Source organism: Rhinatrema bivittatum, chromosome 1 (genome assembly GCF_901001135.1).
Source record: "Rhinatrema bivittatum chromosome 1, aRhiBiv1.1, whole genome shotgun sequence".
Taxonomy (NCBI): domain Eukaryota; kingdom Metazoa; phylum Chordata; class Amphibia; order Gymnophiona; family Rhinatrematidae; genus Rhinatrema; species Rhinatrema bivittatum.
In genome coordinates, this window is record NC_042615.1 from 115,767,215 (window position 1) to 115,793,845 (window position 26,631).

Here is a 26,631-nt window from a genome sequence, read left to right on the forward strand (position 1 = left end):
AGAGCCGAACAAAGCAGCTTCCATCCTGTTAAATCTCTCTATACAAGAGGGTTTATTCCCCTCAGTCTTAAAGTCAGTAGCAATCAGACTAATGCTTAAAAAAAATGCTGATATAAAGAATTATGAAAATGTAGGGCCTCTAGCTTCTCTTCTTTACCTGGGTAAATTAACTGAAAAAGTGGTAGTGACCCAGCTGTTAGATTTTATGGAAGAGGGTGACTCTTTGGATTCTTTACAATCGGGATTTAGAAAAGGTTATGGTGCTGAGAACTCCTTAATTGCTCTAACGGATGACGTGTAATGATGAGAGTAATGGCAGTCAGCTCGTGTTATTCGATCTTTCCTCAGCGTTCGACACCCTCAATCATGAGATTTTGATCAGCCATTCTGCCTGCTGGCTGCTTAAATGCGTTTGCCTCTATCACAGCCACCCTGTACCATGCTGAAAGGGATGGCACAGGCCCAGAGCCTAAGGAGTGCTCTGGGCCTCCGAGGTCACCAGGGATTTGTATTGCACAGCAAGGAGGAAAGTTCAGGGGGAGGTCTGGGGGGGGGGGAGGACGTGAGGGATGGGTCACTGGCCTGGAGGAGTCGGAGGCTTGGGGTAGGGATATTTGCCAGAAAGGGGCCAAATTTGGATAGGAGGGGATGGGCCTGCACTGCATGTTTTTTTTTATTACCATCACGGAGGCCGACTCAGGGGGAGGGTTGGGGCAGGGGTTTCACCAGACCTCCAGGGATTTTTTTTTCCACTTGTGGGGAGGGGTTGCGCTGCGAGAGCCGATCAGCCCCTTTAACGAGATGGCCCCAAGAGCTTCGGGATGCTCCTGGGGAAAATCAGCCACATCTCAGGAGCTGTAGCTAACTTTACATCAAATAAAACAGCTTGCGATTTTTGAGGCAAACCGCGTAATTCGATTTCCATGAGATTGCCTAGAAATGAGCTGCTTTGCATACATTTGCATGCAAAGCATCTCATTATCATACCGGCGGTATAAGGAGGAAGATAACGTGAGGCATTTGAAATATTATGCATTATCACTCCGTTAGGACATTTACTACATGATAAACACAGCTAAGAAAATGCCCCCCTGAGAGATAGGGAAATAAGTCCTGTACCCGAATGTAATTTGCCTTGAGTTACCAATGAAAAGGTATAAGCTAAATCTAAATGACATGAATAAAGGGGCGGATTTTAAAAGGCCCGCGCGCGCCGGCGCACCTATTTTGCAAAGGCTGCCGGCGTGCGTAAAGCCCCGGGATGCGCGTATGTCCCGGGGCTTTCGAAAAGGGGCATTTCGGGGGCGGGCCCGGGGGCGTGGCGCCGGCCCGGGGGCGTGGTCGAGGCCTCCGGACCAGCCCCCGGGACCGGAGGACAGAGCAGGGCTCCCGGCCGACGCGCGCAAAGTTAGGGGGGGGTTTAGATAGGGCTGGGGGGGTGGGTTAGGTAGGGGAAGGGAGGGGAAGGTGGGGGGAGGGCGAAGGAAAGTTCCCTCCGAGGCCGCTCCGAAATCGGAGCGGCCTCGGAGGGAACAGGCAGCGCGCGCTGGGCTCGGCGCGCGCAGGTTGCACAAATGTGCACCCCCTTGTGCGCGCCGACCCCGGATTTTATAAAATACGCGCGGCTACTCGCGTACCTTATAAAATCCAGCGTACGTTTGTTCACGCCTGATGCACGAACAAAAGTACGCGATCGCGCAAGTATTTAAAATCTACCCCATAGTGTATAGAAAATATAAGTATACTAGGATGTGTCCTAAAAAAAAGCATCCTTTGCTTCACCTGGGGCTCTCCCTTTGATGTTACAAGAATGCATGCTTTTTTTTTTAAAGATAGAAAGGGCAAGAATTCTTTATTTTATTAAATGTGGACCTGCAGGGAAATTGTCCCCGAAGACTATTCCTTCCAACCTCTTTGTTTTCTATGGTAAGCAAGCGGTCATCAGGAAAAGAAACCAAGAAATAAGGTTTAAAACCGTAGTAGAAAAGCTTTAATTCTTTCTTCAAAAGTGTCTATGACGTGCACCTAGAACCGGCAAAGGGTTCTTTTATAATAAAATCTAGTTTAATTTCCCAAGTGGGGTCGCTCAGAGTTTAATTCAAAATCCTGCCATCATTACAGTGCTTCACTGGCCAAAGAGAAGAAAATCCGTTTCTGCACAGCATCGCCAAGGAGAAAGCAGCGGAACAGTTCCAGCTCACAGGGCATGTAGCGTTCCTCCAAAAGGTGGATTCTCTTTCTGCTGTGCTTGTCTTTAGAGCTAATTTTTGCTTTAAAATTTCTACGCCCGGGTGAAGCCCTGGCCCATGGTTTACAGGGAAAAGCGGCATCAGTGGATTTATTTGTAACCATTTGGGAAGAGTTTGGCTCTTTCAAAACCTCGGCAGAAGAGAGGGGGAATAAGCAAGCTGGCGTGTAAAAGGATTTTGTTTTGTCATTTGAGTATTTCTGTTTCCATAATAATTTTGTCTATTTTGATTATGCATGTTTGGCTGTTATCCACCCACATCTGTGGATTGGTGGAATAGAAATAAATAGAGGCCCTTCTTTCATTCACACTAGCATGTAAGTGCAGTCTGGCACAGCACGGGAGCAACTGGCGGGGGAGGGACTTGGTTTCTTGCATTGACTATTGTGCACTGAGGGCTACACGAAACATCAGATTTGTTTCACTGGTGTTTTTAGGTTGGTTCTTATCCAAGATCACTAGAAGCTCTTAAACTCTCTGTAAAACCTCTTGTTGGTTTTACTAGGAAAGGACTTTTAAATCCCACAGGCAAAGATAGTCAGTACTATCTAAATTCATAACAAAGGCTTATTATATCATTTGTGTTTTGCACTGCACAGAAACATGCTCACGCATGCTCGCTGTCCTTGAAGTGGACCTGCTACCCCTTCCTCCCCAATTTGCATCCCTCCTCCTGACTTTCAGAACCAGGGTTGCAAACAGAGGCGGCAGCAAGACTGCCACGGTGCCAGCGAACAAGCGGTCATGCCCTGCTTCAGTGGCACCATAGCACACACTGTTGGCTGCATTCCACTGTCACCAGACTGCATTCCACTGTCACCAGGTGTTTCACCACATTTTTGGAGTCCTGTGTCTTCTGGGGCTTGCTAATTCAGTGCACAGTCAAACAGAATCATGCACAAGCCTAGAAATATCCCTGCCCCTACGCTCATTGCTCCATCTCAGCCCCGCTCTCTTCATCTCCCCCCTCTCAGCCCCATAGCACTCCATCTCCCTATCAGCAAGCCTTTTCACCTATCCCAATGAATAATGTTCTTACCATTAGCTGAAGGGGTATTCTTGCTTTTGGGCATTGCTGGTGTGTCCTGATATGATGACGAACCTTATGCCTCACCATAAATATTCCATTAACATTCTGCCAAAAGACCAGCCTAGCAACACTGATTAAGTGAAACACATTCCTGCTTATTTGCCTCCAGCAGTCCTTAGATCTGAATATATTTACTTCTAATTGAGGCAGGGCTCTGCAATTCCATTACATTTGTATGACAGCAATTTTGACTATTTAAAAATCTTTTCTTACTTGAGGAAATATAGGATAGCTTCCTCTGTCAAACCCTCAATCTTTTTCTGTAATCAAAAATTACACTTTTCCTGTTTTCCAAAAGCTTTCCAAGGCAAACACACTTTTACAGGATAAGAATTAAGAAATTAGTCTTCTAGAAACTGCTTTAGACTACTTTGCTGCTTATATTAAAATCTACTGTGTATATATAATGCATATCAATTCTCTTATCCTAGTCTAAAGCCTCAATTTCCTTGCATTCACATATTTGCATGGTAATATAGTAATTGTGATGTTCACCGGTCGCGGGACCTGTCCGCAACAAGCATCACTCACCCCCGACACAACTGAAACTCGGTCGCCACTAGGCCAGGCTCCTGCAGCAGGATACTGCCTCGATCGACACCTCTAGCTGGACTCATAGGTGTGCACACTCACCCAACGCGCCCAGAGTTAAAGGGCCCACGGTGGGAAACAGGTCACGGCACCCTCCGATGATGTCAGACTTCAGCCCCTGAAAGGGCCCTTTGACTTCCAGACATCACCTTAGTAGCAGGTCCCCTGTTCCAGTGCATGTTGCTTTCATACCTTGCTCCTTGCCTTGTTTGTGCCTTGTTCCTTGACTTACTCATGTCTTGTTCCTTGCCTTGCCTTTCCTTATCCGTCCGCTTTGTTGCCTGTTGGTCTGTCTGTCTTGTTTGTCCTGACTGTTGCTCCTTGTTCCCTCAGCTTGATTTCCTGGACCTTGACCTTGGCTTTGGACCTGATCTTACTCTGCCTGCTGCCTGTCCCAACCTCTGGCCTGTTGTCTATAACTGTTGTCTGCTGTCCACCTCACCCTCTGGCCTGTCTCTCTCCATTGTCTGCCTCCTGCCTCCACTCCTGCTCCACCTTGGACTAGCCTAGAGATTGCCCTAAGGACCCATCTAAGACCTGCAGGTCACCAGAACCCAAAGGGGAAAGTGGCTGGTATAGGCGAAGCTCCAGACGGTACCGCCTGTGGGCTCCTCTGCCAGCTGTCAGTGTGCTGCCTAGTGAGCTTGCCCACTAGGCAGCACCAACCACACCTCAGCACTAAGGGTCCACATTCACATTCACAAATCACCTTTCATCTACTCAAATGTACAACACCAAACTATGGGACTGTGTAAATATCATAAAATACAAATAGTACTGTGATTCAGCACAGCAACATTAGCAAGTATAATTTATATAAACTAAGCATTCACAGCACTAACATGCCACTGTAACATACATTACGTTCTCTACCATATAAGCTACTGCACGTACTTATCTCTCACACCTCTTTTTCCCATTATACAAATAAAACACCTTTATTTACAGTTCAAAATTCATATGTTTTACATAAATATTACAGCATAAACGGGTTATTAACTAAGATCACATGAAAACAAACATATTATAACATTTACAGAACAACATGTAAAAAAACCAAATAATTTATCTCTTTTGTGTATGCTGAGAAGATTCTGAGTAAGGTGATGTATAGCTGGGCCACTCTCTGCTTTTCCATCTGTTGCTGCTGCTGGATAGGCTTGTTACATTTGGCAGTCTGCGGGCTCCTCCTGCGAACTGCCACACTAACCCCTCGGGTTGGGCCTCCCCATCGCTCCCCACAGCTGCTGAACTACCCTTCCTTCCAGTGCGGCGGATGCTGTGCATCGACGTGGCAGAACACCACCAAAGATTCCTGCGGCAGGACATCAACGACAGCGCAACCCCACACACACACACCCCTGACCTCATTACTTTTAAAGGGCCCACGGCAGGAAAGCCCAGGAGGTGCCTCTAGATGACATCACTCCTTCTGGCCTATATAATGCTTCATACAAACCAACCCAAACCAATAATGCAGGTAAATCAAAATACCAAACCACAAGCAAAACCTATAAATTAATACCTAATATAAAAAAATTTTTATTCCAAAATTTATAATTTTGTTGAGAAGGAAACCTTCTAGAACATTTTTAAGAGAGAAAGGTGGTAGTTTCATATATAATGCTATTATACAGGTACTATTCAGGCTACCTAAATAGACTTCTTGTAATCATCAACATACAATTATCCACCCCTATTTTTTTAAATGTTCTTAAATTTTGAAATGCTTCACAAAAATATCTTTACTGTGGAAAATAAACTGTTCATAATAACGCCCTACATTTGCACTGTTTTCCAATAGTGTTTAAATCTCAAAATGTATAAGCACCTTAGTTGCAACTACGGATACGGATATTATAAACAGTTTATTTTCTACGGTAAAAATATTTTTGTGAAGCTGCATGTGGCCCCACGTCTCGTGCTCCCTAATGGGGGTGGCAGCACGACCAGGGGCGGGGGGTGGCGGTGTGACTGGGGGGACATGGACGTGGGGAGTGGCACAACGAGGGGGGGCCGGGCGCAAGGCAGAAGGTACCTAGGACGCCTAATTCCCTTGCACCAGCCTTGAAGAGAGCATTGCGTCAAACAGGATAAAAGTTCTGCAGCAAACAAAATGCAATGTTGAATCTTTATGGATATAAATTCCAGGTGAAAAAGGGAATAAAACAATAGTGGGGGAGTATTACATTCACCTGGACAGAATGAACTAACAGACAATGAAATGCTAATAGAAATTAGGGAAGCTAACAAAATCAACAGCACAGTAATAATGGGTGATTTCAATTACCCCAGTATTGACTGAGTGAATGTTACATCAGGACATTCTAGAGAAGTAAAGTTCCTAGATGAAATAAATGACTGCTTCATGGAGCAGCTGGTACAAGAACCAACAAGAGGGGAAACTATTTTAGACATAGTCCTTAGAGGAACACAGGATTTGGTATGAGAGGTAACAGTGCTGGAGCCACTTGGCAAAAGTGATTACAACATTATCAAAATTTGACTTAATAACTGAAGGGAGCACAAAAAGACATCTAGTATGACAATAATTAACTTTCAAAAAGGTAACTATGATAATATGAGGAAAATGGTTAGGAAAAATCTGAAAGGAGCAGCTGCAAAGGTTAAGAGTTTAGCTCAGGTATGGATGTTTAAAAATACCATCTTGGAAATCCAGACCAAATGTATTCCATGCATTTGAAAAGGTGGCAGGAAGGCTAAACAACTACCAGCATGGTTGAAAGGTGAGGTGAGAAAGGCTATAATATCTAAAAGAACATCTTTCAAGAAATGGAAAAGGGATTCAAATGAAGAAACAAGAAACAGCATAAACACTGACAAGTCAGATGCAAAGCATTGATAAGGAAGGCAAAGAAAGAATATGGAAGCAAAAATTCATAATAAAACCTTTTTCAGGGAAATGCAAGATATATAGCCTGCAAGAGAGTCAGCTGGACAATTAGATGATCAAGGGATATAAGGGGCACATAGGGATAACAAAGTCATAGCAGAGAGACTAGTTTAATTCTTTGCTTTGGTATTTACTGAGGAAGATGTAAGATAAAGCCATGCAAGAAAAGATATTCAAAGGTGATAATTCAGAGGAACTGAAACAAATTTCAGTGACCTAGACAATATACTAGGCAAATAGACAAACTAGAGAGAAGCAAATCACCTGGACCAGATGGTATATATCCCAGAATGCTGAAAAAACTGAGAAATGAAATTGCGGACCTGCTATTGGAAATTTGTGAACTATTGATAATATCATCTATGGTCTCTGAAGACTGGAGGGTTGCCAATGTAATGCCAATTTTTAAAAAGGGATCAAGGGGTGATCCAGGAAACTACAGACCAGTGAATCTGATGTCTGTGCCAGGGAAATGGTAAAAACTATCATAAAGAACAAAATTGCTGAACATATAGATAAGCATAATGTAATGGGACAGAACTGACATGGATTTAGTCAAGGGAAGACTTGTCTCACAAATTTGCTACATTTATTTGAAGGCATAAATAAACATGTGGATAAAGGTGAGCCAGTTGGTATAGTGTATCTGAATTTCCAGAAAGCATTTGACAAAGTCCCTCATGAAAGACTTCTTAGGAAAATAAAAAGTCATGAGATATCGGGCAGTGTCCTATTGTGGATTGCCAACTGGTTAAAAGATAGAAAACAGAGAATAGGATTGTGGGAACAAGTATTGTGTCCCTGACATAAACCTGGACTGACCGCAGCCTTTCTTAAAATACATTATCTTTATTTGCCTCTTTACCATATACACATTAGTAGACTGTCTTTACTTTCAGAATAGCATACTTCAATTACTCAGTTAGTACCACTTCTATCAGTTCTCACACAGCTTCATTATAGCTCAGTGTTTGGACAGCAATATTCTACAGGAGCTGCCTTCCTCCTGGAGACCTGGGCCTGCTCTGACTAACCCACCTGAGTCCCAGCTCTTATTTCTCCTGTTTTGGGCCCTGCCCAGAGAGTGCTCTCTCTCACAAGAGGAATTAAAAGGGACCAGGCACCTAGCCTGGTCCTGCACTTGTTTAAGGGGGAACACAGGGGCACTGCTTCACAAGGACTAAATGGTAAATTTTCCCAATGGAAAAAGGTGAATAGTGGAGTGCCCCAGGGATCTATTCTGGGACTACTGCTTTTTAATATACTTATAAACAACTGAAAATGGGAACAACAAGTGAGTTGATCAAATTTGCCGATGACACAAAATTATTGCAAGAAATTGCAAGAGGATATTGCAAAACTGGGAGACTGGGCATGCAAATGGCCAATGAAATTGAATGAGGACAAGAGGAAAGTGATGCACTTAGGGAAAAATAACCCAAATTATAGCTACATAATGCAAGGTTCCACATTAGGAGTCACCATTCAGTAGGTATTATTGTTGAAAATATCTTAAAATGTTCTGCTCATTGTGTACCAGCATCCAAGAATGCTAGGGGTTATTAGGAAAGGAATGTAGAATAAAACAGAGAATATCATAATGCCTCTATATTGCTCCATGGTGCGACCTCATCATGAATATTATGTTCAGTTCTGGTTACCATATCTCAAGAAAGATATAGCAGAATCAGAAAAGGTACAGAGAAGGGCAACCAAAATGATAAAGGGGATGGAAGAATTCCCCTATGAAAAAAGGATGTGGACCCTTGGATCGAGGCGGAGTTGGCACAACCTGCAGGGAGGAGCTCTGCAGATCCCCACCATTGACAGGTGAGGTTAGCTGGAGTAGAAGCCCTATAGGAACGTCACCAATACCAGCCCTTGGTATTAGGTTGAGCCCTGGGGTGCTGAGGCTGGCTGGTCTTAGGTACGGGCCCCTGTAAAGGTGATGATCTGTCACAATGAAGATGTTGAACGCCAGCACGGAGAAAGAAGCACTGACAGAGCAACAACTGAAACAGCAGAAAACAGAGCAGGCAGCGGTCAGACACAGTCAAGTTCAGGTTGTGGCCTGAGGTAGGCAAAGTTCAATCAGAGATGGAGAGAAGGCAGTGGTCAGTGACAGGCGGTGTTCAAGCAGTGTCAAGGTCCAGTCCAAGGGTCAAACCAGAAATTCAGTTGTAGACAGATTCATAGCCGGTTCGGAGTCAAAGCCAGAAGTCCAATCCAAAGGGACGGAGAACGAAAGGGAGGTCAAAGGACCACAGGAGCAGAAGATGCTGAAGACAGATAAGAGGAGACTGACCACAAAGACAAGAACTTAAGATGAACCAGACTGCCAAACAGGAACAGAAATGAGACACAGGAACTCAGGAACATAGAGCAGGAACTGGAACCAGGAACAAGAATCAGGAACAGGAATGTATTGGCAAAGCACTTCTCAAAGCGAGACAACCTATTGCCGAGGCACTGAAGGGATATGTGGAGGAGGCTTATATATTGTTCAAGCAGTGACATCATCAGGAGGTGCCCTTAGGCCATTCCCACCAAATAAGAAGAGCTCGGGCATACGCGTGCCTTAGGAGCACTTGGGAGGACAGCAGTGAGTCAGGCAAGCTGGGCCCAGTGTCTGGCCCCATTGGGTTGCAGAGGTGCGGTGGATGTCCACAACATGGAGAGAGGGAAGGCAGTGGTACAGCAGGCAGGCTGGGCCTAGCGTCTTGCCATGGCCGCATCGAGTTGCAGAGGTGTGGCAGACTGCCGCATTGCAGAGAGAGGGACCAGGCCCAGCGTCAGGAGCGCGGGTGAACATGACGGTCAGCAGCTTTGCTGTGCAGGTCGCCAAGCATAACAAAAAAGCTAAAGAGGTTAGGACTCTTCAGCTTGGAGAAGAGATGGCTGAAGTGAGATATGATAGAGGTCTATAAAATAATGAGTGAAATGGAATGAGTAAACGTTTATCAGTTGTTTACTCTTTCAAAAAGTACAAAGATCAGGGGGCACACAATGAAGTTACTAGGTAATACATTTAAAACTAATAACAGAAAATATTTTTTTACTCAATGCATACTCAATTTGGTCGCCGCATCTCAAAAAAGATATAATTGTGATGGAGAAGGTACAGAGAAGGGCTACCAAAATGATAGGGGGAATGGGATGGCTCCTCTATGAGGAAAGACTAAGGAGGTTAGGACTTTTAAGCTTGCAGAAGAGACGACTGAGGGGGGATATGATAGAGATGTTTAAAATCATGAGAGGTCTAGAACGGATAGTTGTGAGTCGGTTATTTGCTCTTTCGGATAGTAGAAAGACTAGGGGGTACTCCATGAAGTTAGCATGTGGCACATTTAAAACTAATCGGAGAAAGTTCTTTTTCACTCAATGCACAATTAAACTCTGGAATTTGTTGCCAGAAGATGTGGTTAGTGCAGTTAGTATAGCTGTGTTTAAAAAAGGATTGGATAAGTTCTTGGAGGAGAAGTCCATTACCTGCTATTAATTAAGTTGACTTAGTTTTTGGGTACTTGCCAGGTTCTTATGACCTGGATTGGCCACTGTTGGAAACAGGATGCTGTGCTTGATGGACCCTTGGTCTGACCCAGTATGGAATGTTCTTATGTTCTTAAGCCCTGGAATTCATTGCCAGAGGATGTGGTGAAAGCTATTAGTATAGCTGCGTTTAAAAAAGGTTCGGACAAGTTCCTGGAGGAAAAGTCTATTAACCATTATTAAGGTAGAGTTGCAGAAAACCACTGCTTATTCTTGGAATAAGCAGCTTGGAATCTATCTACCCACTGGGATCCTGCCAGGTACTTGCGACCTTGCTTAGCCACTTTTGGAAACAGGATACTGGGCTTGATGGACCTTTGATCTGACCCAGTATGGCCAAGTCGAACAAACTAACAGTACACTGAAAACATTCTTGAGGTCCTATGTGAATGACCAACAGGACAATTGGGCCGAATTGCTCCCCTGGGCTGAGTTATCACATAATTCACGTCTCGCAGCAGCTACCAACATCTCTCCATTTTCGGTAGTATTTGGGCGACAACCACGACTACCCTTGCCAGTACCCCTCTCCGTGCCTTCACCTTCAGCACAATTTACTGCACAGACCATCCGTAATGTATGGAACCAAGTAGAAGAGCGTCTGACCCAAGCTGCAGAGAAATCAAAGAAAATCGCTGACGCCCATCATAGGTCAGCTCCGCTCTTCCGACCTGGCCAAAAGGTATGGCTAAGTGCCAAGAATATCTGGTTACATCTTCCTTCTCATAGACTAGCACACAAGTATATTGGGCCATTCTCAATACTCCGTCGTGTCGGAGCATTAACCTACCAGCTACAGTTGCCGCGATCCATGCGGATACATAACACCTTCCATGTATCCCTGTTAAAGCCTCTCATACTCTCTTGGCCATCATGCAGAGAACCTCCTCCACCACAGGTCTCCACCGAACAAGACAACACCCTCCAGGTGAGAGAGGTCCTCGACGTCCGTCGGCATCGAGGACGCTGGGAGTACCTACTCTCTTGGGAGGGGAATGGGGCTGAGGAGAACTCTTGGGAGCCCTCACAGAACATCCTGGACAAAGACCTCCTTAGGGCTTTCCATAGGGCACACCCAGACAAGCCTCACCTGAGAAGTGGGAGGCCTAGAAGTGGGGGGGGGGGGGGGTACTGTTACGAGTCCCGTCCGTGCTCGACCCGCACATGGGCCTGCTCACCTCACTGGCTCCTCCACGGGTCCCGGGTCGTCCTCCCCTGTGGCACCAGCGAGCACCACTAGGCCTCGGCATCCTGCGGCAGCGGTCACAGGGCCTTCCACCTCCAGCAAGGCCTCACGGTGGGACTCGGCGTCCTCCGTGGCGTCAGCCCCAACCCTAGGCGCATGTGCATTGGACCGCCCGGCCCCTTAAAAGGCCAGGGGCATATCCCACCTCCACAGCGTGCCCTTCCTTGCCTTGGCAATCAGGTCGATCACGCTGTGATATCTAGTTTGCCTCTGCGTTCCAGTCTCTGTTTCCAGTCTTGTTCCAGCCTTGTTCCAGTTTTGTTCCAGTCCTGTTCCAGCATCCTTCTGTTCCAGCGTCCTTCTGTTCCTTCGTCTCCCCAGGTAGTACCTTTCGGACTGTCTTCTCGGTACTGACCTCTGCCTGTTCTTGACTATGTTGATCGCCACCTGGATTTGACCTTTGCCTGCTTCCTTGACCATGTCTGCACGCTGGCTGAAACCGACCTCTGCTTGACCATCAACCACATCTGACTGCTGCCTGGAACCTGACCTCTGTTTGCCTGACTACCCACGGACTGATCTCTGGAACTTGACCTTTGCTTTGGTTGACTACCCACGGACTGACCACTGGTATTGACCCCTGCTTTGGCTGACAACGCTATCCTGACTCTGACTTTGATTCTAGCCATTCATTCCGAGACTCTCTTTTGGCCCTCTCTGGCACCCTGGACTCATAGTCTGAACATCGACTACGCACCCTTGATCGTGGTGGACACACCCCTGAACTTTCTCTCAAGGAGATCCTGCGAGGCCCACCTAAGACCAAGCGGTCCGGATAACCAAGGGCTCAACCCAAGGGAACCCCAGGTTGCTAATGGCGAAGCTCCAGCTACCTCTGTCTCCTCCTGTGCTCTGCCTCCTGGTGACAGGTGCTCTCTGGATCCGACCAGGGAGCCTACCAATCCTGCACTAGGCCAAGGGTCCACTTCCCGGTGCAACAGAAGCTGGGAACGTAGTCAGAAATGCAAAGATGTAAATGAAAGAAAAATGAGTAAATATGATAATACAGGTGAACAAGATATTTTTTAAATATGTTAGTGATAGAAAGAAGTGCAAACGTGGCATTGTGAAACTCAGAAGTGAAGGAGAGGAATATGTAGGGGCTGATGAAGATAAAGCGAAATTGTTAACCAAATATTTCTGTTTGGTGTTCACCTTGGAAGGCCCTGGAGCAGGACTACATAAAACAAACACAAATAAGATTGGAAGTGAGATAAAGCTCAATCAATTTTCAGAAAACTGTTTCATGAGGAGCTAATTAAACTTAAAGTAGATAGTGACAGGACTAGATGGGATATGTTCAAAGATAATAAGAGCGAATGTGGTTCCTATTCATAAAAGTGGAATAAGGAGAAGGCCAGGAACTGCAGGCCAGTTATTCTGACCTCTGTAGTAAGGAAATTAATGGAATTCTTGCTAAAACAGATGATAGTGCATTTTCCAGAATCCAATGGACTGCAAGATCCAAGGCAGCATGGTTTTTACCAGAGGTAGGTCTTGTCAGATGAATCTGATCAATATCTTATTCCTCGTAGGCAACTTAGAAATAAATTGAGCACCCTTGGTATGGGCCCTGGAGTGATTAGTTAGAAACTGGCTGAATAGCAGAAGACAAAGGGTAGTGAAAAATGGGGAAGGAGGGAATTACTAGCTGTGTGACTCAGAGGTCAGTCCTTGGACCGATTCTTTTAAAAAATTTCGTGAGCAACCTTGCCGAAGGATTGTCAGGAAAAGTTTGTCTTTTTGCCAATGATAACAAAAACTGCAACAGGGTAGAAAGCCAGAAAGGTGTGGAAAATATGAGGAGAGATCTAGTGAAGCTCAAGGAATGATCTGGAGTTTGGCAAGTAAGATTTAATGCTAAAAAATACAGAGCTATGTATCTAGGATGCAAAAACCCAAGGGAGAGGTACAATATAGGGAGTGAAATTCTTCTACGTACGAAAGAAGAGTAAAACCTGCGGTTCATCATATCTGATGATGTTAAGTAGCTAAACAGGTGGATAAAATGACAGCAAAAGCCAGAAATATGCTTGACTACATAGGGAGAGGAATTGTCAGCAGAAAAGGGGAAACGATATTGCCCCTGTATAAGTCCCTGATGAGAGTGAGACCTCATTTGGAATACTGTATACAGTTCTGGAGATTGTGCCTTCAAAAGATATAAACCGGTTGGAGTTGGTCCAAAGAATGGCTACTAAAATTGTAAATGATCTTTGTTCTAAGGCATATGGGGACAGACTTAAGGATGTAAACATATATACCCTAGAGCAGTGGCTTCTAAACCTGTCCTGGAAGACCCCCAGTCAGTCAGGGTTTCAGGTTACCCCCAATGAATATGCATGATGGAGATTTGCATGCACTGCCTCCACTGCAAGCAAGTTTATCTCAAACATGTTCATTGTAGACATCCTGAAAACCTGACTGTCTGGGGGTCCTCCAGAATAGGTTTGGGGACTCCTGCCCTAGAGGAAAGGGAAAGGCAGGATAGGGGAGGTATGATAGAGATATTTAAATACCTCCAAGGTTTCCATTCACAGGAGGAGAGCCTCTTTCATAGGAAAGGAGGCTCTAGAATGAGGGGTCATGGGATTAGGGTGAAAGGGAGTAGACTCAGGAGTAATCTAAGGAAATATTTCTTTACAGAGAGTGGTAGATGCCTGGAACAGTCTCCCCGTGGAGGTAGTGGAGACAAAGACAGTATCTGATATCAAGAAAGCATGGGACAAACACAGGGGATCACTGAGGGAGTGATAGGAATTGTAAGCTGAATTAATTGGAGTGGATGGGCAGACTAGATAGGCTATATGGTCTTTTTCTGCCATCACATTTCTATTATTATTGATTGCATGTTGTATGCCATCCAGAGTTTTTTGTTAGAACTGGTTGACTTAGAAATGTAAGTAAATAAATAAATAAATATGTAGGTTGCTGGGGTATTTTATTCCTAGAGGCCAAAATTCAGTAGGCTGTTTGCTGGACAAACTAATGTCCTGCTGAATATATTTTTTAAAAATTATCCTGCTACATATGGCAAATGTGATATATTTAGCCACTTATCCATCTAAATTATAGCTGGGTACTTATCCGGCTATAATTTAGCCGGATAAAAAAGGGGTGTTTTCGAGGCATTCCAAGAAGGGGTTGAGTTATCCAGCTAACCTAGACGAATATCAGGTATATCCAACTAGGTCAGCCAGATAATTTTAGGCTTGCTTCAGAGCAGGCCTAAAGTTATCCGGCCTCATGTGACCTGAATACTAACTACTTACCCGGATATCTCTCAAGATAAATACTTATCCAGCTATAATTAAGATGGATAAGTGGCTGAATATGTCACATTTTCCATTTAGACAGCTAACATTTGAGTTATCCTTCTAAATGGCTTTTGAAAATGGACCTCTAATTAATCCCTATCATGCTTGATCATCAAAAAAATGATCTTTTGGATGAGATATAGACCGCAGCTCTCCTTGGAGCCCAGTTCAAGTACACTATTGTATATCAATCAGTAGGTGCCACTGTAGAGTAACAGCTATGCATCTTCCCTCTCCTGGGGCTGTGGATGCTGCCTCTGAAGAATTCCTTACCCCAGCTACTCCAAGAATCAAGAGGAAATCAAACCCATTTTTCTGCATAGCAACACAGAGTGCTCCCACTGGGTCATTGGGTCATTCCAACAATGGGCATATTAAACACTAACCAATAGGGAAGGAGAGAACTTGGAGAAGAGATTAACATTAAAGCAGAAATTAGAATAAAACTGAATGTTATTATTAGTGACCCACATGTCAGCGAAACCACAGAGGAAAGACAAAGAGAAGCCAAGGTCGCCTGAAAAGAAAATAGATTCTGCAATGTCTCTGGAAATGCCGCGTGTACTCAGTGAGGCCACGGTAAGTGAGCTGATGACTGCGGTGGTATCGGCATTAGAAACTAAGCTGGAATCCGAATTGGACAGTATTTTAACTCAGGTCACTGAGGTGAAACAGTTGCTGGTGGATATCAGCACGCGTTTAGATCTAGCTGAGGCCCGAATCAGCACATCGGAACAAGATTTAACAGCTCTCCAGGAAAAAGTTACATCACTAGAAAAAATGATGCTAAAGAAAATAAGCTGGAAGTCTTAGAGAATCACTCTAGAAGAGGAAACTTAAGATTTGTGGGCATACCAGAATAGGTGCCTGATTTTGAGCTGGTGGAATGTTTGGAAAGCTGGCTGGTGCAGGAATTAAACCTGCCTGAATTATGGGGAAAGCTATCCATTGAGAGGGCTCACAGTTTGGGAATGAAGTGCTCGGGCCAGGAACGACCACATGTGGTGATCGCCAACATTTTAAATTATGTCCACAAGATGAAAATTATTCCAGTTTATCAGAAGAACTGAGACATTACATTTCAAAATAACAAAATCCTAATTTTTCAAGATTACTCACAGCGTGTTGGGCTCCAAAGGAAGGAGCTTGCTACCGCGTTCAGCTCAATGTGAGGTTTGCTCTGATGTTCCCGGACGGTTAAAAATATGGCATGATAACACTATGCATTTATGCAATATGCCTGATGAAGCAAATCACTAGACTTGTTATGGTTAGAAGGTCACTACTGGTTACCACGATGAAACGAACTTGGAAGTTTGTTAGGGGCTTATTGTCATGGGATGGCTCCTATTGATTACTTTTGATGGGAAATCCAGAATTCTCAGCAGGGAGCTCTAGTATTTGTGAATAATCGTGCATATGTGGAGACAAGGTTTTTGTGAACAGTAATTACGATTTACTGTTCACAAAAAGCTGACATGATTCTGATGACGTAATTACCTGTGTGTTACCTTAAAATCCAGCTTATCACCACATATGCACAGTTATTCGCAAATATTGGTCTAACTTAGCTCCACACCTAGTTTTCACTAAACATCTTTGCTTTGCCCTCACCGCAGTTATAATCTGCATGACCTTTCAATTTCTTCTGAATTTTGTTCTACCCACACTCCCACACGTTTACAAACTGGCCATAGTCCTTGTGGACATTGTAAAGCCTGTAAATACTCTCTAACACTACAGATGTTTACTAATCCCTCTACGGGCATCTCTTTTTCTCTTTGTGTCTCTTCTGACTGCTCCACCCAGGAAGATCCTGTAAATACTATCCTTAGCCCATGTCCCCTAGTCTATGTAGGCAAAGCATCCCGTCCTGTACGTATACGTATCGATGAACATTGTTCTTGTATTTGAATATCAAGTGAAAATGCCCCTTTAACACAACATTGGCTTGCTAAACAGCATACTCTTTCTGAGCTCTGTTTCTGTAAACTTGAAGTTTGCACTCTTCCCTCACGTGATGGGAATTTTCTCTCACTTTGACACAACTTGAGCAGAGGTGGATTCACACTCTCGACACTGTGAAGCCCAGTGGTCTCAATATTAATACTGAATGGTCAGTTTTCTTTTAAAAGAGCATGTACCTTATTGTTTGATTGTTTTGTTGATGCTTTCAATTTCAATCCATTTTTTCTTTATGTCTGATTTAATTTGTATTATACTTTGTCCCCCTACATATAACTTTTTCTTTTCTATTTTTTTAGTACAATAATTTTTATTAATTTTCAAATAAGACATATAGGAACGTAAACTGGGAGAGCTGTAACACTTAACCCTCATCAGACAGAAGACACAGGCCATGAAACAGTTGTACCAATAGTACTCCCCACCCTATCCCCACCCTTTCCCGTCCCCCCCCCCCTTGTCTCCCATAAGTCCTTTAGAATGAACAGGCAAGGATACTTCATATTGCACAAAATGAACAGTCCACCGAGTCTCTCTTAGGCCTGCGGCCCAGTCCGACATCCAGAAGCAGGGCAATCGTTGAGAATCAAACTGCGTGCGTGGTGTGGCAAGGCTTGTAAGTAAGGGTCCCAGATCATTAAAAGTTTCCGTCGCCGTATCGGGGAGCTGCGTGAGCTCAGGTCTTCCATGCACAACATATGGTGAAAATGATTGCGCCAGCTCCAAAAGGATGGGCTCTCCGAGGATCGCCACTGCAATAAAAATCACCTTTTTCCCCACCAAGCATGCTTTGAGGATGAAGAGGCGCGTGCCCTTCTTTACCCGCAAACGAGGGCATGACTCAAAAAGAAATAACAATGGAGTAATGGGAAGGGAAATCCCCAGCAACGTCATAAGGTAGGTAGCAATGCGACCCCAAAATCTACGCACGGGAGGGCAGGCTCATAAAGAGTGGGACAAAGTGCCCACACATCATGATTACATTTAGGACAGCGAGCTGAAATAGTAAGGCCCGAATGATAAGCAATCTGAGGGTATATGTAGGCCCTTCTAAAAAATTTAAATTGCATCTCACGATAATTAATACATGCTTGTACATCCGTTTAAAGCATGCTCGAAGGATTGGTATAGTAAGAATAAACAGTCCATCTCTATTCCAGCGCTCCACTAGTAGGCTATATGGCTCATGGCGGATAAGCCCCTTAAGCTGTTTATAATAGTGGGACAAGGAGGGGGGTTTTGAGCATCAAACTTAAATATCTTGTCCAAGGTAGACTGTTGGCAATCTTGATACCTCAGGGATGGACTGAATATAGTGCTTACGTTGCAAATAGCTAAATATCTGGTTGGGGGGTAAGCGATACTGCACTTGCAAGTCTGAAAAAGATAACACATGCCCCTCACTATTAAGAGCATGACCCATGTAAGTAAGGCCTTTAGCCTTCCAATGCCAAAAACCTGCTGTCTGAGTGCCAGGGCTAAAAGCACTATTTCCCTGTGTAGGCACTTCTTTTCTATTTAAGTTATTTCCTGTTGCTGTTCTGGATGAATTGGGTTTTTTTTGTTTGGTTACACTATACTACCTTATTATGTCGCTATTCTTTGGTTATAAACTTTCATTTTGTCTATAACATCAACCTTTTTGCTCATAATAATGTTCTGATTGGTAGGTTTATATCATTCAGTTACACTTGTTCTTTACAATTTTGGCATGCTTTTTACAATATTTAAACTTCATCCCGGAAGTTCCGCTTTGATGTGCTATTCAAGCTTATCCAGGTGACTGCTGTATGTTTATATACTGTGCAGGTTTTGTTTTTGATGCTTGTTGTCCACTATTTTTTAGTTATACTTGTTTATTTCTTTACAAATTTAGTTCAAGGTCCCTCCCGGTGCAGTCACTCGAAACATGGTTTCATGCCAGGGGAACACGTAAAATGGATTATAATTGCACTGCTTAAACTGCTATTCATGACCATTAAACCAATTGAAGGCTTAAAAATACATCCTTGTGGATTGGAATTATTTTGACCATCCTCTGTGTTTAATTTGGATTTTCTGCCTTTGGTTTTGTCTCTCACCATTTTGGTTTGCTATGCCTACATATGACATAAGACTACAGAGTCAGCTGTTTTGAGAAAAAGTCATATGAAAATTGTATATCATTTATATTTTTCAGCATATAGAGCATTGCTACTTCAGCAACTTGTATAAAGTGTAAGATGCATAATACTTCATTGTTCCATGGTTTCAGGGACTGTTCACTGATTCAAAAGTTGTGGGGAGAAGTAATGGGTTTCCTATCAAACATACTGCGATTAAATACACCTGCTAATCCTTTGTTATGTATTCTTGGCTATACAATTGATATAGTTGGCTGCAACCAATTTGTAATGTGGTTTATCTTAAAAAGTTTGATGATAGCTCACTGTAGCATATTCAGAACTTGGTTAATGTCTGATGGTGTGTTACTTGAATGCTGGAAACTGGCACTTACAAATTTATTGAGTCTTGACTATAAAGTTGGACACTTCGAAGCGATGGAGCATGACATAAGTTTCAGAAAATTTGGCTACCTTACTTATAGTCACTTCCAAAGGATATCCAACTGCAGTTCAAATTTGGGTGAAATGGAGAACCTGCATAATACGTTGAGGATTCTTCCCGGCTGAAATGTTGGACTGAGTCTGAGGAGGCAAGGGTGGGAAGGAGGGTTCATGGGATGCTTATGTGGGGTTGTTAATATGATTATGATACATTGTTTAAGCTGCTTAAACTGATATAGAAAAGGAAACAACAAAAACTGTGAATAAAGCAATTATTATAAAAAAAAAAAAAAAGATGGTTAGTGTCTTTTACAGCACACTGTTTGTGTCTGCAGCAGTTTCCTTCCCTTGCACAATAACTGTGAAACAAAGGTAGCTTTGCTGGTTCTCCAGTTAACTTGGATTTCCTTTGCTAAGGATTATCAAATTCTACGGTGTCCTGGGTAAAGTTTAACAGTCTCTGAGGATGCAGGTTGCTGCAGACTTTACCACTGACTGGCTATGGTAAAACTCAATCTCACACAGTCTCAGAGATAAATTCTTAAATAATTCTGGAGTAACAACAATAGTGAGTTCTTTCTGTAAAGAATTCCCACAGATAAACTTGGATCTCTCAACAGAACAAATGGTATCAAATAAATGTTCACTTTCAAATTCTTCAACAAAAAAGTTGAATTTGAATAAACACATCTTCAGCTAGACAATTACCATTAACTAACTCCTGATTTTTATCCTCTGTACTCAGCATAAGCAATAAACCAAATATATTTATTGTTTTGTATCATCTTCTTTTTGTCACCAGAGCAGGTCCTGTGGAGTGGCAGGAGCAATGCTTTTGCCTCTGTCCTGTTCCAGCTGTTTTCCTTCTTTGCTTTCTTTCTCTTTTTGATGCTCTTTCTTTCTCTCTATTATTTTCTTCTTCAACTGTGGCTTTCTTTCTCCAGCCTGCTTCAGCTGCTGCCTTGCTTCTCAGATGCTACCTTCTTTCTGGCAAAAGCACATGAAGTGAAAACCTTTTTTCTGACCAGGGGCACCCATCCTCTGCTGATAATTGCCAGAGAAGATAGTACCCAAGGGGTCCTCAGGGATAAAATTTACAAGTACAAAAAGCTTTCTCTTTTTCCCTGCTTATAATAGTCAGCAGGAGCGATCATTTTTGGCACATTTTAAATCAGTGATTCTCAACAGGTGTGACAAGGCACACTAGTGTGTCACGAAGTTCCGGGAGGTGTGTCGCAGAGCCAGCAGAAGACTGATCTTTCCTCATCAGTCTAGGCAGGAGTTGGCTGACTTTTCTCTTTTATTGGGTATGACAGCAAGCTGCTCTTGCTTTCTTCTCCTCTTCCTAACCAGTGGGAGGATGTTCCTTCCTCCTTCACTCAGATCAGTGCGTGATATCACCAACTCCTGTTCATATGGGCCTGGCAGGACACCAACTTTATCTTCCTCTGCCTGGCCTGGCAGTGAGGCTGCAGATTCTCTCTTCACCCCATGGGGTCTGGATGTGAAAGCAGGAGCATAAGGGAGAAATGTGCATGCTCTATAGATTATATAAGACAAAGACTCCTAGAGGAGTTGTGTTAAAATATAAGGGCGAAGAGTGTTTCTTCTCAGTTCCCTTTTCCTGGAAATTTCCTTGGCCCAATTCAGTGAGACCTGGACTTCTGGAGATTTAAGAGACCTTTTGATTGATTTTTCCTTTTGAGGTTAGAGAAGGTTCCCTATTTTGGGTCTTCAGATCAAAGGAAGTTTTTCCACCCTTCCTTTCAAATTTTTGTTTGGGAAGTTAGTTATTTTTCCATCTGGTGTTCTCAGCCCATGACAGTATGTGCAAGCAAAAGTATCAAAGAAGGTGAGGCTACTCATCCAGTTTCTACAGGAAGCAGAAGTATCAGGAGAGAGGAGAGAAAGGGGCAACCACAAGGGGCTTACTCTCAGCAAATTCCCCATCCGGCACACACCAGAGAGTCAAGGAGGTACCTAACCAGTAGGACATAGGAGTGGACGTGAAGGGAAGGATCCACCAGAGCTACATCATTACTCAGATACCATTTACAAGGAGCTCTAAATTGGAGGGAGTGTCTTTTACAGAGGCCTGCTAGTCCCTAAATTCTCCTTGGAATAGCTAGTGAAGATCCTAAATTTCAGAAAGGAATAATGGAGACCCCAGTAGCAGAGGAGGGACCACATAGTTGCTCATTCAACTATTTATTTCTGGATTATGGATTTACCAAAGGAAAAGTGTATTTTGTATCAGATTCTGTTTATTACACAAGTGCTGTTGGAGCATCAATCAAGTGTCCTTCTGATTCTTTTACATGTACCTGGTGATTAACACCCTTAACGCCTTTCAGCCCTGGGGAATATCCCCTACCCCCTGATGAAGAATCCACTGTAAGGGGCTTGGAGCAGAGGCATAGCCAGAACTGAATTTTTGGAGGAACTCAAGGGTAACGTGGGACCAGTGCTTTTCAATATATTTATAAATGATCTGGAAAGGAAAGCAACAAGTGAGATGATCAAATCTGCAGATGACACAAAATTATTTAGAGTTGTTAAATCATAAGCGGATTGGATTAATTGAAGGAGGACCTTGCGAGACTGGAAGATTGGGCATCTAAATGGCAGATGAAATTTAATGTGGACAAGTGCAAAGTGTTGCACATTAGGAAAAGTTACTCACAGTAAGGATACCTTATGCTATGCTCCATACTAGGAGTTACTACCCAAGAAAAGATTTAGGTGTCATAGTGGACACTACATTGAAATTATTGGTTAAAAGCGGTTAAAAAAGCAAACAGAATGTTAGGAATTATTAGAAAGGGAATGGTGAATAACATGAAGAATGTCATAATGCCTCTGTATCGCTCCATGGTGAGACTGCACTTTGAGTACTGTGTGCAATTCTGGTTGCCGCATCTCAAAAAAGATATAGTTGCACTGGAAAAGGAACAGAGAAGGGCAACCAAAATGATAAAGGGGATGGAACGGCTCCCCAGTGAGGAAAGGCTAAAGAGGATAGGGCTGTTCAGCTTAGAGAAACTGTGAATCATCCTTTCCAGCCCCTGAAGCAGACAGTTTCCATGTCAAAACACTGGCAGTTTCGGGCTGAGGTTCTCTGGGACTGAGCGATTGTTTTAAATGTGCTAGTTGCTAACTTCATGGAGTGCCTCCTAGTCCTTGTATTATCTGAAAAAGTAAATAACTGAGCCACATTCACCCATTCTAGTCCTCTCATGATTTTATAGACTCTATCATATCGCCCCTCAGCCAAATCATAGGAAATATTTTTTAACTCAGCACAAAATAAAGCTATGGAATTTGTTGCCAGAAGATGAAGTCAAGGCAACTAACATAGTGGGGGTCAAAGGAGGGTGAACAAGTTTCTGAAAGAAAAGTCCATAAACAGTTATTAGTGGGAAAGCCAGCACTTATACTTGGGAATGAAATACAAGAAATAGATCAAGTATTGGGGATCTGGCAGCTACCTGTCACCCAAACTTTCCACTGTTGGAGACAGGATGCTGAGCTTGATGAATCTTGGTCTGACCCAGCACGGCACTTCTTATGTTCTTATTTTGAGTTTCTCCAGCTATTGCCACTGCCCAAAGAGCTACAGCACTGTACCCCAAAGAGTGTAGGAGGGAGGAGAGATAGGGAAGGGGGCTGCTGCTGAGTATAGAGCGAAGGAGGAAGCCAGAGAAAAGATTACTGCTGCTGGCCAAGTAGTTGAGGAAAAAAGAAAGAGAGCAGGGGATTGATGGGGGAGAGGGGGCTTCTGCTGGGGGCAGAGAGAGAGAACTGCTGGGCAGGGGATTATGGGGTGAGGGGTTTTCTGTAGCTGAGCAGGTGGTTGGGGTGATAGATGGGCTGTCGGGCAGGGTGTTAGGTGAGAGAGGGCTGCTTTGGGGCAGTGGGGTGAGGAGGAGAGATGAGGGAAGCTGCAAGGCAAGAAATGAGTGGTAGAGAGGGGATGCTGCTGGGCAACAGGTGGGTGGGAGCGAGAGAAGGTTATTTACTCTTTCAGATAGTAGAAAGACTAGGGGGCACTCCATGAAGTTAGCATGGGGCACATTTAAAACTAATCGGAGAAAGTTCTTTTTTACTCAACGCACAATTAAACTCTGGAATTTGTTGCCAGAGAATGTGGTCAGTGCAGTTAGAATAGCTGTGTTTAAAAAAGGATTGGATAAGTTCTTGGAGGAGAAGTCCATTACCTGCTATTAATTAAGTTGACTTAGAAAATAGCCACTGCCATTAGCAACGGTAACATGGAATAGACTTAGTTTTGGGGTATTTGCCAGGTTCTTATGGCCTGGATTGGCCACTGTTGGAAACAGGATGCTGGGCTTGATGGACCCTTGGTCTGACCCAGTATGGCATTTTCTTATGTTCTTATGTTCTTAAGGGATGCTGCTGGACAAGAAGTGGAGAGGGAGAAAGAGGAGGATGCAGGATAAGTAGTGGGTGGAGGGAGAGAAATAAGGATGCAGGGCAAAGCCTGGGTGGGGAAGAATGAGGGGGCTCCAGGGCAAGCAGTTGGGGGAGAGAGAAAGAGGGAGAGGCAGGGAAAGGAGTGTGGCAGAGAGAAAAAGGGGGGTGCAGGGGCAAAGAAAGGAGGGTGTTGGGCGAGGGGTGCAGGAAGAGAAAGATGGGGGGTGCTGGGTGAGAAGGGAAGGAGGGCAGGTGCTATGCTGGAGTCACCGCCACCAGAGGGAGGGCTGAGCCTTCACCAGCAAAGGACAGAGCGCCGTCCCGGAGCAACCACTGGTAAGTCAAGAGGGAGGGGGGTGTAATACTAAATACCAGTCCCAGGTGCCCGGAGGGGGTTTGTACAGAGGAAGGACAGGTGGGGGGAGGAGGCAGGTGGTGGGTGGTTTCTTTGTTTTTTTCTCAAAGTTGGCAATCCTAGGTATAGATGGGAAGGGGATTAGTCTGCTGCACTATCCAGCTCTACAACTTTGGGCCAGTTAGCGTAGGATCGCAGCACCAGCTCCTGAGATGCAGAGCAAGACTGTGCTGAAACGGCTGTTCTCAGTTCAGCAAGGCCATCTTCGTATAAACACGCTTGGTTACAATCGACAGGTTACATACACATAGGTCCAAAGCTGACAAAGATGAGAAAGTAGGACTGAAATTTAAAGGGTATAATTTTAATGCACTTCACTTTTATTTTGTATTCGTACTGAAGTTCTGTAAAGTCTTTTAAGCATTGCCTTGATGCTCCGGGGGGGATAAAATGAACCTGGTACGGAAAACTTGCAAGAAACCTCATTGCTAACACGAAACTAATTGTGTGCTGCCATCTAGTGGCAATCTCCTTGCATAGGGGAGAATTTGTGCTTCTCAAAATAAGATTTTAAGCTGCGGGGACGCCTGTCACCAGAGGTGAACATTTGTTCCGTTAGGAGAGGATACTAGGCCAATTTACAAAACAAGTTTAGGCTGGCGAAACTAAAATTCTGACCAAGTGAAATGAGCAAAATGCAACACAGCCGGGCCAAAAATGTTGACTGTTGAGGGTACAGCATTATAACTGTATATTTGTTAATCACCCTTTGAGCTGAGAATATTTTTCATTAAACTAAAAAAGTTGTTATCCCTAGATGTATTCCTTTGTCATATGCTGAGACCATTTCTTCACCCTCCCTGGTTGGTTTCCATCCAACCCATGAGTGAGTGCTCTGAAAGCTGCACCGTGATAGGAACCAGTGGAAGGCCAGAGACAAACGAGGAGCGAAGAGATCAAGACACCAGAGAACTACAGCTACTAGTCTAGCACTTATACATGGGTGGATGAGCAGCTGAGTCCACCCCCTTGCCCACTCTGTTCCCCCCTCCCTCCCCGAACCAATACCTTCTCTGTCCTGGTAGTCTAATAGCGCATGGAGTACTTCATAGGGCTCGAGACCTGGCATAGCCATTTAAAAAATGGCAAAGGCCAGCCGCATACATAGATTTGCCCCATCACAGTGCTTTTGTGCTGTTCATGTCACCCTTGGTGCCAAATTACCCCACTTTTGGTGACCATTTCTTGGAATTTTGTTCCTTCTGTTGCTGATGCCTGCCTGCACATTTCATTAAATTTGGATAGAAAAACTGCCATCCAAAATAGGATGCATTGCTTCCCCCATTGGCTTTAATGGAAATGAATTAAACCACATAATGAAACAAACACGTATACTTGGGAACCAAAATGAATTAAAATGGCAGACAAGCCCCAATAACAAAACCAAATCAAAATGTTTTCGGTGCACCTCCCTGCCTGGGGCTTATACCTTAACATGTATTCTAGGATAAGGGTAGGCGATCCTGGTCCTGGAGTTCCACAAACAGGACCGGTTTTCAGGCTATCCACATTGAACATGTATGAGATATATTTGCAAGCTCTGCTTCCACTGTATGCAAATATATCTCATGCATGTTCAATGTGGATAGCCTGAAAACCTGGCCTGTTTGTGGCACTCCAGGACTGGAGCTGACTACCCCATTCTAGGATCTAGAATGTTATGATTTATATCTTGTTTTTATTGTAATGATTTACTATTTCTGTCATGATAATTAAGTTATGTATGTCCATTAAAAGAGCTGTATTTTATGTTTTGACTTAGTACTTCGCTCAGGGCTGACTGAAGTAGCAGTATATAAAAACAAGTTATAAATAAAAATAGATATGCACCCTCAAAAGCAGAATATCATTTTTTCCCATGGAACGTTATTTCTTCTGCGGTTGGCACATACCTAGATACCCACTGACCTACCTGGCAATCAATGGAGGATTTTATTTTATTATTGCCATTCATATGGTGAGCAAATTCACCCCTTACAGTCTAAGGGGTAATAATAGATAAAGTTGGTTGCTCCAGGTTACAACATGACAGAATTAGGATAGGAACTCAGGAGTTCTGGTCTCAGGAACAACATTTTTTGACCAGCAACCCTGGAGACAAAGGAATAGGAGATTCCCTGAGGAGCCACAGTACTCTTGGGAAGATTGGGGAGCTGCCTAGTAACTTACCCTCTGGTAGTAGGAGAACAGACCCTCCTGGAGAAACATCTCATTGGCAGAGCCAGGGAGCTGCTCCTGACTGACCATAGTATTTAAACCCAGTGGCCTCACAGGCACCTCACTGACACAACTAGATGCTAGGACTTCCTTCCTGAA

At 43.9% G+C, this 26,631-nt stretch overlaps 1 protein-coding gene across 2 annotated transcripts in view; it reads right to left on the bottom strand.

The window, feature by feature from the left end:
* Positions 1-26,631, bottom strand: part of LOC115082035 (EF-hand calcium-binding domain-containing protein 6-like) — a 193,115-nt gene that overhangs the window by 91,501 nt on the left and 74,983 nt on the right. The gene's annotated exons all lie outside the window — the stretch shown is intronic.